This window comes from Gekko japonicus, unplaced genomic scaffold, assembly GCF_001447785.1.
Source record: "Gekko japonicus isolate JY-2015 unplaced genomic scaffold, Gekko_japonicus_V1.1 scaffold2010, whole genome shotgun sequence".
NCBI lineage: Eukaryota > Metazoa > Chordata > Lepidosauria > Squamata > Gekkonidae > Gekko > Gekko japonicus.
Window position 1 is genome coordinate 18,745 of NW_015177078.1, and position 15,993 is coordinate 34,737.

Consider the following 15,993-nt stretch of genomic DNA (forward strand, 5'->3'; position numbering starts at 1 on the left):
TCTCTAGTTCCAGCTCCTGCCAACCTAGCAGTTCGAAAGCAAGAAATTGCAAGTAGATAAATAGGTACCACTTTGGTGGGAAGGTAACAGCGTTCCGTGCGCCGTGGTGTTTAGTCATGCCGGCCACATGACCACGGAAACGTCTTCGGACAGCACTGGCTCTTTGGCTTTGAAACGGAGATGAGCACCGCAACCCTAGAGTCGGATTCGACTGGCTTTCGAGCAAGGGAACCTACCTTTACCTATGCCGCCTTTCCACCCAAATAGGGTCTTCCAAGGTGGCGAATGTCAAACACTAAAATATTTTGGCATTTAAAAATGTAACATAAAGTATACATGCAATAATTCAATGAAAACATATAAACACACATAACACCAAAAACAAGGAAGGAGGCCAATAACAATTATTGGGGGTATGCCAAAGAGAATAAAAAAGTCTTGACCTACTGGCAGAAGACGACAGAGGTTGGAAACAGGATGCTGACTGGAAACAGGACTTTTAAAGTTCGCATATCATTGTTGGGAAGTGTTGAGAGTAGTTGTATACTCTCCCTTCTTACCCAAGCAACACCTGTGTGAAGCTGTGGTAAGCCAGATTCCATTCAGTGGTAATACAAATCCACAAGAGGCATGTTTTGGGCCTACAGACCTCTGTGGGTAATGGAAGCAATGTGTGGGAAATGATCCTTGGGGTCTTGGAGGGTGCTATGAATCACCAGGGGTCAGAATAGACTGCCAGACACACACCCACAAATCCCTAATATCTTCTGCTGTATCTAGATGATGGATTTTCACATTTGCCACTTGGGGGATGAAAGGAAAATAAATATACCCAACTAGATGAATAAGCCTGTGATACAGGCCAGAAATTTTTGAGTGTGCAGCTGTTAGCATTGGCATATTATTGAATGTTCAGACATAACGTATAGCAAGCTGGAAAGTGTTGACGTTCGATGAGCAACTACCGTGTTTCCCCGAAAATAAGACACTGTCTTATATTTATTTTTTTCTCAGGAAGACACACTAGGGCTTATACCACAAATGCATAGAAATCCTGCTAGGGCTTATTTTTGGGGTAGGTCTTATTTTCGGGGAAACACGGTATATTTGAATGTTTACAGCCTGATCCTATAAATGAAGAGACTGGGGCTGGTATTGTAATTTATTCAGCGATGCAAGACTTTTGGGACAGCTTCTCTGAATCTAACGTTTTTATGCTCCCTTCTTCCTTGAGCATTAAGACAGTATGACAGGGAGACTGAGCTCATGAGAAAAGAATCCAAGAGATAGCTCTCTATTTAAACATATACAGGTTGAACAGGTGGAAAGAAAGCAGATAAACAGGATGCAGTTCTACAAAGTTTGATTCCAGTGGCACCTTTGAGACCAACGCAGTTTTATTCAAGGTATGAGCTTTCATGTACAAGCACACTTCCTCAGAAGTACACGGCTGCCCACAAGGATGCAGTTCTGCGATTCTTTCTTGGATTTTAAAAAACAAAATGCAGCTATAATTTGAAGGGGAAGACTGGTGCATGGAGAGAAGGACTTTTTAACCTTCCTTCCCACACCTCATTCCCACTGAAACAGCCCTCATGAAGTTGGGGGAAAGGACCAGAAGGGGAAAGGTAAAAAGTCTCTCTCTCTCTCTCTCTCTCCTCCCCACATCTCTACCATTGCTGCCCCAGCATCTGCAACTTCTTTTTAAAAATGCCTTTTAAAAAAATCACTAACCTATATGTAACATTTTATTTCCTTATGAGTCATTTCACTTGCCTTTCTCCAGGAAAGGACTCCATGTTAGTTTGCTGATGACTCACTGACTCATAACACAGGCCAACATCAATCTAGCAACCCGTGATCCTAAAAAAAATAATCAAGCAAAAACCTCTTAGCAGACACTTTCCCAGAAAACCCACAAACTAACATTGTGTTTTCCTATTTTTATTTTGCAGATTTGAACTTTGCAAAGTGAGCTTTTCCTTCCCTGCAGCCCACAGACAGCTGTGGCTTCAGATACTTTGTAAGATGATGCTATGCGTCAGGGTGTGAAGACACACACACACACCCTGCCCTGGGCCCTGACTGACAACTGCTGCAAGGAAGAGAAAGAGGAGACCACAGTTAGCCAGCCAACACACAACCAGGCCCCTTTAAGGCCATCTAGGCTTGCCGACTTAGGAGATCTGGAGGTAAAGCCTGGAAAGGGTAGAGTTTGGGGAGGGAGCTTAAGTTGGCTTTGATATCATAGATCCACCATCTGAAGCTGCAGTTTTCTCCTAGGGAACTGATCTTTGTAGTCTGGAGAACAGTTGTAATTCTGGAAGATCTCCAGGCCCCATCTCCAGGTTGGCAGCCGACCCACAGCCCATTACCTAGCTGACTGGCAGCTCAGTAGCAGGGCCCCCCCCCCCCATTCTGGACAACTGGTCAACTGCACAGGGACAAAGGAAAAGGCAGCCTGCACCAACCCAGGGTAAGGACTGGGGATGGCCACACCTGGCCTCCTGCAAGGATGGTTCACCCCGTGAGGGGGCAGGGAGAGGAAAGGAGCATGTGTAGCCAGTAATGCTGTCTTCATAATGTGGGAGAGCACATGCCGGTGAAGAGGTATTGCTGGGGCTGCCAACTTCATGTTGGAAAATTCCTGGAGATTTGGGCATTGATGCTGGGGAGCGCAAGGTTTGGGGGGAGGGCAGGGTTTGGGGAAGAGAGGGATGCCAGCAGGGTAGAGTCCACCCTGCAAAGCAGCCATTTTCTCCAGGGGAACTGATCTCTGTAGCCTGGAGACCCATTGTAAATCCAGGGGATCCCCAGGCCCAACCTAGTACTCTCTCGCTCCTGAGTTCTATGGTAGGGAGGAGGAGGAGGCTCCAAGGATGTCTTCAGCCCCCTTCCCTCTCACACAAGCCCAGTTGGCAGGAGGGTTGTGAGTGGGGATATGGGGGATGATGCTGGCTGCAGCGCTACATCACTTCTGGTAAAAACCCGGAAATTACATATGGTAGCTCTAGGAATGACCAAAATGCTTTCTGGTGATTCCTAGAGCTACCATTCTGGGTTTTCACTGGAAGTGACGTAGTGCCACCCACATTGCTGAAATTTGAAATGTTTTTCTCATGCTGCTATTCAGAGTAGTGGGAGGCAATGGGAGTTGGGGTCAGGGATCCCACACCCCCATCAGGGGGCTTGGCAGCCCTATGGGGCGAGTGAAGGACCTATCATAGGGTTGCCAACTCCAGGTTGGGGAATATCTAGAGATTCTGGGGGTGGGGCCTGGAGAGGGTGGGGTGAGGGGAGGAACCTTAGCAGGTACATTGCCACAGACTCCACCCTCTAAAACAGCCTTTTTCTCCAGGGAGCTGATCTCTAACATATAGAAATCAGTTGTAATTCTAGGAGATCTCCATGCACCACCTGGAGGTTGGCAGCTTTAGAAACAGGTCAGGATGCCCGTGAAGACTGCTATGAAGATTGGCGTCACCAGACCCTTCCCCCCACATATTTGCATAACAATCATTAGGTCCTTTGGCCAGCATAAAGATTTCCTGAAGAGCAGCTATCTAATATTGTGAGGTATTATCGAACACTGCACGTTATCCAATATTGAAATCAAATATTTGGTGGCTGTCCCAATATTCAGAAAATATCCAGTGAATATTCAACACCAACATATGTAGAGGAAGGTTCAGGTGGGTAGCCGTGTTGGTCTGAAGCAACAGAACAAAGTTGGCGTCCATTGGCACCTTTAAGACCAACAAAGTTTAATTCTGGATATAAGCCTTCGTGTGCCACTGGACTCAAACTTTGTTCTACATGTAGAGGAAGTTTTATTTGTAATTGGATCCATCTCTAGATTCCACATCTGCGATTCCAAATCGATTCCTGTTAGCTGAAAGCAGAAGGGAGTTTCTTTTCAGGGCAAGTGTGAATGATCTGAGGCCTTGAATGGCCAAAGAAGGTGCTACTGAAAATGGTATTGACCTGAGAATTACGATATCTTCCCATTCAGGGACCAAAAAAAAAAAAAAAAAGCCATGTCAAAAGGCTGTGATGCAGGAAGTTAGTGACATAAAACTCATTTTTTAGTTGGAGCCAAAATAGAATGAGACACCAATATTGTTGGATAGCCTGTTTTGCTGATGAAAAAACACAGCTTGGAGACACAACATGTTACATAAAATAAAAAGCAACAACACTGTCCCCCTAAGTCAATTAAACCTTGATGTCTAGCTATTATTTCCCATCTCCGTCTTGGCCCTGTCTGTCTCTCTGTGTTTGATCCAGTCTGCCAGCTTTGCCACTCAGTCTCTCCTGTTTTCCCTCCTCACTACAGCCCCCATTTAGGGTTGCCAGCTCTGGGCTGGAAAATACCTGGAGATTTTGGGGGTGGAACCTGAGAACAGCAGGGTTGGGGGAGGGGAGGGACTTCAATGGGGTATAATGCCACGGAGTCCACGTGTCAAAGCAGCCATTAGCTCCAGGTAAACTGATCCGTCACCTAAAGTTCAGTTGTAAACCCAGATCTCTAGCCACTACCTGGAGGTTGGCAACCATATTCCCATTGCTTATACTCCCCCCCCCATGGGAGTTACACAGGATGATACAATTAAGAAAGAGTTAAATGTTGAAGGAGAGTGGGAAGATGAAGCTGAGGTGTTGCAGTCAGGTCTTAGACCCAAGTTGTACTATCTGTCATAAATCAGTCCATCTACCTCCTGATGATGTGGGAAGATGAAGCTGAGGTGTTGCAATCAGGTCTTAGGCCCAAGTTGTACTATCTGTCATAAATCAGTTCCTTCACAGGCAGTTTGGATCTGCTCTTTGCTGAATCTGGAGGATCTCCCTGAGTTCCCTGAGCCAACATGGACTCCTTGGTGATCAAAGGGGACCACCTCCTCACTTAACCAGGGGCTGGTTGGATCCAACTTTCTGTCCATCCATCTGTCCCCCCAAGGAGCTCAAAACAGCCTACAAAACTAATCAATAAATATCACAATGTATTCTAAGAGCATTTGCAGTGGGTATTTTTAATAGCTCATAATAATCAGAGATGTGGCTGCTGCTGAGAAACAATGAATGTGTAGGTAATAACTATCCAAATGGCACTTATATAAGTGAGGTGGCAGCTGTTCCTGTGAAGAAAATGGGAGACCTTCACAGAGCTCTGAGTTCTGTTTCTCTTCCGAAGCTGACCTTTCCTTGCCAGCAATCCACAACTGGTTGGCACACTTGCATCTCAGGGCTGGCCAGTTACACGTTCAATTCAGTATTTATAATTCATGACTTATGATCCAGAACTGTTTATGGGCAAGAAATAAATAGATGTGTGATAACTGGGGAGTTTTATTAATCTCTCTCTCTCGTTCTATTTGAGGCACTAGCATTTTACCCTGCTTGATGATTTGGCTTTTTTCTAACAGTGCTCATTCCATGTCCATCTGCCAATATTTGAGGGCCCCCCCCTTCTTTAAAAAGTCCTTCTCAAATCATTAACAGTTTATGATGCAACATTGTTTATCACTCTCAAAAGAAATAAAATATATTCCAGCTTTAAATGCATCGTTGCCCTCTTGCCAGCTGTCACCAGACTCCTTTTTGGTTTTACTACAACAGGCTATCACCATTACCCCCACTGGAATTTACCAGTCATCCTCTCTGATGCCTTGGCAAATACTTTGCTCACAAGGCAAATCACTGCCGCGATTTGTCAGGTAGAGATTGCAGAGGAACAGCAGTGTTACTCTGTTGCTGCAAAAATAAAAAGGAGTGTTGGTGCCATTTCAAAGACTGATCTGTTCTTTATTATAGCATAAGCTTCATGGAGTAGAGCTTGGTGGTATGTATCTACAATGCATGGATCAGACAAAGTGGATTCTAGGCCCCAAAAGCTTCCACTGAACTGTAATAAAACTCTGTTAGTCTTGAAGAAGCCACAAGACTTCTGTTTATTTATTCACATGAAAAAGAAGGGACCTTTGCAGCTGACTCTAGGATTGGACTGAAAATGGTGTGGCAAGATGGGCATTAGCTATGGGCATTAGTGTAAGACTGGAGCTGTGGCAGCGCCTGCCACCATTTTTAGCAACTTGGAAATGGTTGTGGAGACTTAGATCAGCTGACACCTTTCCTGGCACCCATGAGGGGCTTTTAGAATGTGGGCCAGGTGAGACTTTTGCCCAGCAAGTCTCCCAAATGTCCATTGGAGATCTGATCGGCTGTGCAGATTTTTAAAACCATTGCTTTGGCAGTAGCTGCCACCACAGCACAGGGATCTTCACTGTGTGATTGAAAGGTAAGCTGGGGCAATCATTTTGTGGCTGGCTCTGCCTCCTGCGGCAGCCATTTTGTGGCTGGGCCTACCGCACTGTGTCAGAATTCCAAAGGTACCCTGGATTAGATGATATTTTAAATGTGAGCTGTGCGGGAAAGCCCAGCCCTACTCGTATTTAACATGTGACCCGATGCTCACATTTAAAATAATGTGTCGGGGGGGGGGGCACACACAAATAATCTCTTGAACGTGTACAGGGGCAGGAGGAACTTCATTGTCCCCTCCCTTCCACCCTGTATGCTTTCAGCAGCGGAAAAGAGCTGGTTCCACATGTCTCCTGGGCAGATGCATGGCATGGAACTGGCGGTAAGACAAACAGCCCACCCCCACCCCAGCCCTTTTCTGCTAGTTTGGGTTTAACATATTGTCTCATCAGGCCCTTGTGGCTTCCATCTGAGAAGGGGAGAGAAATAAGCAGTGATGCCTCCCTATATTTTTGCTATGAAATTGCAACCAACTTATGGCAATCTCTGTAGGGTTTTCAAGTCAAGAGACGTTCAGAGGTGGTTTGCCATTGCCTGCCTCTGCGTAGTGACCCTGGAGTTTACTAGCCAGGCGTGACCTTGCTTAGATTCCAAGATCTGACGAGATTGGCTAGCCTGGACTATCCAGGGCAGGGCTGGGGGACTCCAGTCCATGTTTAGTTCCTGTAAGCAGGGCTATTTTGGGCCAGGAATGCACAGGAACGGAGTTCCAGCTGGCTCCCACGTTGGCCACGCCTAGCAGGAACTCATTAGCATAATAGGACACACCCAACAGCAGAAACTCATTAGGATTGGCTACATTAGTGGGTGTGGCCTAACATGCAAAGGAGTTCCTGCTACAAAAAAGCCCTGGGTTTGGACAACAAACAAGGTAAACAGCAAAAGGTGGGTGTGGCTGGATAACCACACTTCTGGTAGTATGGGGGTGCGGCCTAATGTGCTAATGAGCTGTGCTGTCAGGGGTGTGGCCTAATATCCCAATGAGTTCCTGCTGTTGGGTGTGGCCTATTATGCTAATGAGTTCCTGCTGGGCTTTTTCTACAAAAAGAGCCCTGCCTGTAAGACAAGTCACTTTCCACCTCTTGTCAGCCAGAAGTGCAGAATCAGAGCTGCCTGGGGGGTCTCCACAGTGACACCGCACAGAGGGGTAAGTCTCCTGTGAAGAGTTTGTTTAACACAGAAGAATTATGATGGGAGGGGGGAACTAGAGGATACAGTTCAAAAGAAAATAGAGCAGTCTCTCTAGCTGTGCAAGACTTGGCAAGCATCTTAACGTATACTTACACCTCCTGTTATGAAGAGATGAGCCAGAGAAGAGCTGGTTGGCACTTGGTGACTGACAAATTTTCATCAGTTGCCTGACACTTTTTATCCTTCACAAGATAGTTTTAACAGCATTCAACTACATAAGTGCACCTATAAATATTCAGACATGCTGGCTCTGTAAAACTCAGATATTCTTTAAACGTTTGATGTGCAATAAAAGGAAGAGAAGAGGGTGAAGGTTTTATTTTTAAGGGAAAGAAAAGGAAAGAGGAAAATAAAGAAGAAAACGAACGTTTTTAAAGACTGGACAGAATTAAACGGCTTATAAAAGAGGGAAGGGGTCGAATGCTGTAAAATTTCAATAATCCTTGAGCTGTCCCCCTTATTTAAGCTGTGCTCCATAACCAGCATTTTTCACACTGTCATAGGGCAATACCCAGACCATCTGCAAGGAGAAAAACATTAATTCCAGTGCCAAAAGATTCTAAGAGTCCTCCTCGGCGCCAGACTGTGAAGGTTTATGTACCTTTCCAAGCCTCTAAGGATCTGCTCCTTTCACTGAAATCTTGCAAGGACGTCTAGCCTCGCTCTGCTTCCTATGCCCTGGTGACTGGTCAAACACATGGGATAGTCCTGCTGTCCTCCGCTGGAATGTTAAGACAGTGTCCTGTTATTATCGGTTATTCTGCTATATGGATGCAATACCAGTGTGGAAAGAACCCATGTGGTATAGTGGGTACAGTGCTGAACAAAGACTTGGGATACCCAAGTTCAAATTACTGCTCTGCCAGGCTGCCATGAATCTCATTGGGCGACTTTGGGCCAAGCACTCTCTCTCAGCCTAACCTGCCTCAGAGGGTTGTAATGGATGGAGGAGGGGAGAAATGTGCATGTCTACCATGAACTCCTCAGAGGGAGGGCGGGATATAAAGGCGACAAACAGACAGTACCACAATTAAAACTGAGCTGGTGCTGATACTACTGCATACAACAGGTTGTTGACCTGTGGAACTCACTGCCATGGGCTTATGTGGATTTTAAAGTAGGTTAGACAAATTCATGGAGGACAGGTCTTATCATTGGCAATCAAGCTATGATAGTCAAATGGGGCCTCTGGATTCAGAGGCAGAATGCTGTTGATGGCCGGAAGCAGTCAGCTGGTGTGGGGTCTGTGGGCCCTGCTTAACTACTTCCTGTTTGCATCTTAGAAACAGGAGTATGCTGGACTTGATGGGCCATTGGTCTGATTCATCATGGCTACTTTTATGTTCTCAGAAAGTCTTACACCTGCCCCATCCACTTTTTACCCTGTATAGCAGAACATGGGATTGGGCCATGAAGTATCTTCTGTAACCTTTTTGACTAGTGGCTAAGTCCTATAAGACTGTCCAAGTGAGACACAGGATGAGAGAAAAGAAAATGCAGAATTTAAGTATCAGTTGACCCCATCTGAATATGGTAGGATTTCAAGTCCAACATCTGGAATGAAAGCTCAGAATCCAGTAAGTACATTAGCATTAAAAATGGAAATTATATACACACAGATACTTTATTTATAGATTTTAACATCTTGAATCTATTGTCCTAGCAGCAGCTCAGACCAAAAGTATATTTTCTCAGTTCTTTGACATGTCCCAGGCTGGGCTTTAACATCTTTGTTTGGATTTGGAATTAACATCTAAAATTTGGAATTCTAAAATATCAGTCATAAGAGAAGCACACAATAAAATCCTACAACAAAACTATCCAGTGAGAATCCACTTAGATTTCTGGTTATGAAACTCAAAATCCTTCACCTCTTCAAGATGTAAGGCACTGTTTGCAGACTATAGGCTTATTCATATTGCAGGGTTCTAGCCAACAAGGCCAGTTGAGAGGGTGGAATTTTCAAATTGGGTTGACAGTTGAACGGTTTCTCGGGATGAGGTTGCATGGGAGGCAGTTTTCCTGCTTTTGTCTGAAGGCCAACGGGGAGTCTATAGCAGGATGACTTTGTGTTTCTCAGGGGCTGCGTGACTGATTGTCTTGTGAAAGTGAGTTTACTGAGGTAAATCCAGACCATGGGTGACACTGCGTTATATCCCCTATTGCCATCCCACACTTCCTGTCCACACACAGATAGACAGCAGAGATGTCAGCTGATGTTACCTGTGGGCAGGAATCCCCTTTGCCCTTTTCTAATGCTGACAAATGCATGCTCACCACCACACTCACAGATACTACTTAGCCTTTACATGTTGCATAGCAAATCCACTCTTTCTTGTTCCTCTGCTGCTCTCCACATTTCTTGGAAGCACCAAGAACATTCCCTCTTTTAATATCCCAGACAAATTCTCACAGTCCACCCTTCCATCACCTCCCTCCCTCTCTCACATGCACTGGCTGGGACAGAAGTCTCTAGATTGGAAAAAGGCAATTTAATATAGTGGTTAGAGTGTTAGACCAGGACCTGGGAGGCCTGGATTCCCTTCACCACTCTGCCATGCAGTTCACTGAATAACCTTGGGTCAGTCCCATTCTCCTCCAGTCAAGCCTTCTAAACAGGGTTGTTTGTGAGGACAAAATGGTGGAAGGGGGTCTATTGTTGCTGTACTCCTTGGAGGAAAGATGGGACAAAAAGGGACAGGTGGATAGAAAGAGGTTGGGGGAGCAGGCTGGGAATGGATATTGCATTGTGCTATATAATTATCCACAACAAACTAGCTGAGAATGATTGCGATTGCACCACAAGAGTAAAATATCCAACCATACATGGATGCAGCTCTACATGAGATTCCTGGCTGCATGGTTCTGCAGGGCAGCCAATCCTCTGGAATTTGGTCCCCCTCACTGCCCCCCATTGGCCTCCCTGCACAATAGTCCATACCAGGTATATTGTACTGCTATTGCACAATATAATAAACAAATTGTTGCAAGTGACGTCTCAAAGTGATGGGTTGGAACAAATGTCATCTGGGTCATGAATAATACCTTGAGTAATCCAGACATTACAAGGGTGATGAATAACCCATGTATACGTAGGATCATAGTGATCTCTAGCTCAGAATATGGAGTGCAAAAAGACAAAAGTTCCAGTAAAATGACATCTGGGCTTCTGGGGAAGTAAGACATTTCTCAAGAACTTGGTAACCGGTTTCCTGACCTGGCTCTGTTTCTGCTTTCTTATATGAAATGTCTGTGGTTTCTCAGAACGTTTCTAGTGCCCCGCCCTCCTACTGGGCAATCTTTATTCCATTAGCATGATTTAACATTTATTGCTACAGAGGCATGTAGATCAGACTGCATTTTACCACTCTGTTAGGAATCACAGTAAACCGTTCAATTGAAGTCCAATCAGCTTCCATATGCAAAAGACCTTGAAGGTTCCATATGCAACTGACATTCCAACTGCCTTGCGGGGGGGGGGGGTTTGAGGTGTGGAATGGAGTGAAGTCCAATCAGCTTCCATATGCAAAAGACCAGGTTGTCGCAGCAGTTGTGGTGTGGGCGGGACCCGGGCTTTGCCTTCTGATTGGTGGCGATATATGCTGAGGAGCAGTGCCATCAGCCATACACTAAGGGAGTGCATTTTAGAATTAGAACTTTGGCACCCACTATTCAATTATATATAAGGAGAGATAATTCATAATTTTTCAGAGCAGCATTTTTGGATTTTTTAAAGGCCCCCCCCCATGTATTTATTTATTTATTAGATTTCACCTTTTTCTGCAAACCTAGAGCTCTTTTCAAGCTTGTAGAAAGATTTGTCTTTGCCATTCACAGCTCCTGTCACCAGATTTAAGTATCCAAAGATTTCGCCAACTTCGCTATTAGTATATAAATTAACAGCCTCCAGATGGGGCCTGGAAATCTCCTGGAATTACAACTCATCCCCAGACTATAGAGATCAATTCCCCAGGAGAAAATGGCAGCTTCAGAGAATGGACTCTGTGGCATTATACCCTACTGAAGTCCCTCCTCCCCAACTCCACCCTACCCAGGTTCCACCCCAAAATCTCCAGGGAATTCCGAACCCTAATAGAATGTTTGTTAACATTCCATAGTATCACAACAGACTGGCCAAAGGCATTTGCTATGTATGCATAGAAAGGAACTTGAGTGATGGGTAGCTGTTAGGGAGGCCAGCTTCCAGGTGGGACCTGGGGATCTCCTGGCATTACATCTCATCTCCGGACTACTACAGAGATCAGTTCTGCTGGAGAAAATGGATGCTTTGGAGGGTAGACTGGATGGCATTGTACCCCACTCGGGTCCCTGTTCTCCCCAGGCTCCATCCCCAAGTCTCTAGGGATTCCCTAGCTGGAACTGGCAAACCTAACCCCACCTACCCCCGCCCCAGTGGCCCAGGAGGATCTGGCAGCTGCTAGTTTACTATATTCATTGATTTTTAAAAAAGATTTCATCAAATTAGAAGATGAATGTTTCAGAGACTTGCTATACACTCAATATTATCTTAGTACTATGGATGAGGCCTGGAGCATGTATTCCCCTGTCCAAGAACCCTGTCAACAGGAATCCAGCTATGGACTGGTGCAACAGAACCTAAGGGGGAAAACAAAGCAGCCATTTTTGTTTGTCGACCACACATGGCAAAGGAGCAGGATGCTTAGCTCTGTTCAGAGCTGCCTTACTGTTGGCCAGGAACAGGGACCTCAACTATCACCTTCTGTGCCTAAATAGGACTCTGAGGCCTGTTTATTAATTGCATTGTTATCCCACCTTTCTTCAGTCATGAAATCCTAGGTGGCTTATGCAAAACTCGGAGGAAACTGTCTATCCATGCCTGCTTAGATCAGCAAGGTTGCTGAATGATTCATGTGCCTTGTAACCATACCCTGGCACCTATACATACTGGCAGGCGACACACTAGCTAGGCCTCAGACTAGGGTTGCCAAGTCCATCTTCCACCCCCAACGGGGGACTTTGGGGGCGTTCCTGGAGGGGGCGTGGCCCCCCCCCCGTGATGACGTCCCGTTGGGGACGTCCCCCCCCCCCCGCACCGGATCTCCAGAAACGGCAGTTCCCTGCACTTAAAGGAGCCGGCGTTTCCCTTTTAAGTGCAGGAGCCGGCATTTTCCCTTTAAGAGCAGCCGCGTTTCCCTTTTATTTGCACGAAGCTGGCATTTCCCTGCAAGCCTGATCTCAAGCGGAGATCGGGCTTGGGAGGAAATACGGGTTCCACACACTTAAAGGGGGAGAGAGAGGGGTGGCTGTGGGTGGGGCTTCCCCCGCTGGCCATCTGACCGGCGGCGGGTAGAACCCCCCCAAAAATGGGGGACCCCTGGCAAACCGGGGGGTTTGGCAACCCTACCTCAGACTCAGCCACTGAAGCTCCTTCTGATTCAAGCCCCAGACTCCCAAGGTGGCATCACAGGCCTGTTATGGAATGTCTGTCGCCTCCCTTACCAGCCCCTCCCCATCGTTTCCATATTTCACAGCTACTTGAAAGTGAGACGATGAGTGTGTGTGTATAAAGCGTCGTCATGTTGCCGCCAACTTGTGGCAACCCTGTTGGGTTTTCAATGCACAAGACATTCAGAGAGGGTTCACCATTGCCTGTTTTGGCATAGTGACCCTGGACTTCCTTGGTGGGCTCCCATCCAAATACTAACCAAGGCCAATCCTGCTTAGCTCCAAGATCTGATGAGATCGGGCTAGTGTTGGGATTCTTTGATTCAGGGTCGATGGTCGTATCGCAAACACAAGAGCCACATTGCAGTTACTCTCAATAATATATGCTAACAGCTACATCTTTCTATCTGTTTTGGCTTCTAGAAGAGAACTACTGCTTTGGTTCACACAAAGGGCCATAAACTTGTGAATACATTAATGCTAGATCAAAGCATTTCTACAAACAAGATGTTAGTTGACCAATACAAAGGTTACAGGTCACTTCATTAGGATAAACAACTCCCACAAACTTTCCCTCCGTTGAATACATTATGTAACGTAACATCCTGTTTCCTAGCAAACAACATTTAACTCTGTAATGACTGAAGTGTAAGCAACTTGCAATTCCAACAGCTAGCCTGGGCCATCCAGGTCAGGTGGACTATGAGATGGTGTGCTTCAAAGAAGCCAATGAAGAGCCTGGCTGGAGGGGCAAATAGAGAACAAACTGGTTGGGAAGCACATGCACCTGAACTGAAGAGACCTGTACAGTCTTCAATTGCAAGGATCCCTTTCTGCCTTCTGCTTCAGGGGGTATAAGCCCAAATGAGTCAAAAAACGAAATTCCCACTTTGAAAATCTTCACGGCAACTTTTTCCTGTGTGACAGATATCCTTCCCTAGCCTATATTCATAATTTCTTGCCAGAAATTGCCCAAATTGAAATTATATAGGATGCCAGCAAGGGAACAGATATTACAGAATCAGTTGGCCACTTAGAGATTGCTAAACTACTTCAATTGCCACCCACAACTTACTTTTACCTTTGTAGGGCTTGTTAACTGGATGGAGTAGTGAAAGAAGCAATTTTGAAGACTCCCAGCCCCCACCGTCATAATTCCACAGCAATTAGCACTGCTGTGTCATCTTAGTGGTTCATGTCCCTCGCACAGTTATTTGGGACAAAAGCCAATTTTTTAAACGTCTGAACAATAAATGGTTATTTACGGCAGGCTGTGTAACACACACGATATGGGAACAAGGCTGGAAATAGACAAATCCAAGAATATAGCCAGGGGGTGGTGGTAATCTACATTATCAGTTTGCCAGCATCAGCAGCTTGTAAAGGACAAACATTTGAAAAAGCCACCATACTTTTGATTCCAACTATAATTTCTCCTAACTCAAAAACCAGGCCTCCTGTGAAAAAAACACGGCTATCCATCTGCTGTTCCAGGGACTCATACCAAGCACCATAAATAGGGAAAGGATTAGGAGTTCTTTGAGGAATGAGATTGGAACAATCGAGGGGCCCAAATCATAATAGAAAAAGCATCGTCAACATGTGCTTTGCACTGTTCTCTCCCCTTCTTGTTGCTTTCGCCCAACAGAGGTGCCCACCTTGTAGGATTTGAAAGGAGTGGCCATCTGCATTACTCCTTTTGAGTTCTGAAAATATTTCACGATGATAATCTGCAGGCATGTCAGCTGTGAAGAAGTCGTGTCAAAGAGAGAACAATGCAGGGACAAAGTGTGCACACATAAACCACCTTCATGCAGCAAAACAGTAAAGATGGTGCTTCGCACATATGCCTGCAAAGCTGTACCTCCCAGAGAGAAGGCTGGTACTGGCACCTTTTGCTCCAAGCAGGAGGTCATTTTTTTGCAACATTAAAACAAAGGTTCATATTTCCTGCCTTTCCTTGAAAACAAGGAAAGAGACAAACTTTAAGACACCTTTGTTCCAACAGCTGAGCCTGTGGCTCTTCAATAATGTGGTTATTGTGTAGTAAGAGAACATTTAGCATGCTATGCAGCCGAATGTGGGCATATTTATGTTGAAAGGATTTCAATGGGACCATTAAGCATGTGCTGAACTCTTTCATTGAAAGCGACAGGACTTAAAAGTGCTCAGTTTCGACTGCATAGTGTTGCCATTCATTTAAAAAACAAAACCAAACCAGATGCTGCTAAGTGCAATTACTGTTGATAATTAATGACCAGTAGGTTTAGAACAGATAAAAGGAAGTACTTCTTCTTCCAAAGAGTGATTAACACATGGAATTCACTGCCACAGGAAGAGGCGGCTACAAACAGACAGCTTCAAGAAAGGATTAGATAAATAAACATATGGAGCAGAGGTCCATCAGTGGCTATTAGCCACAAGGTATAAATGAACACTATGTCTGGGGCAATGAACTGGATGGGCTATTAGCCTCATCCAACACTCTGTGTCACACAGTGGCCAAACACTAGATGCCATCAGGAGGTCCACCAGCAGGGCCAGAACTCCAGAAGCACTCTCACTGCACACACACCCAAGCACTATGAATACAGAGAATCATTGCCCCAGACATAGTGTTCATTTATACCTTGTGGCCCACTCTCTGTAGTGAGCACATATGGTATAAAGCTTGCTACTGTGCTACTAAAGTAAGAGGCCATAAGTCTTCCATTTCCCCTGAAAACTGCTGGCATAATATGGAAGCCATGTGACTACCAGAGTCCTTTCTCAAGAATCTGATATGCAGCAATGACCTCATAAAATGGTATTTTAAACATTACAAAGCTGCACAAGGTTTTCCAGGGAAACAAAAATAGCCTTAGAACCTCAAGTGCACTTACAAGGGCAGAACCTGAAACCGACAATCCCTTTGTCCTTCCTGTTTCTATGGAACGCATTAAAGCCCACTTATCAGCATAATGTATGTATTCCAGAGTTGCTTAATTCTTAGTTGCCATAGTAACAAATGCTTTTTTAAAACCTTAATTAGAGACATGCACAAATGGAGGGGAATAC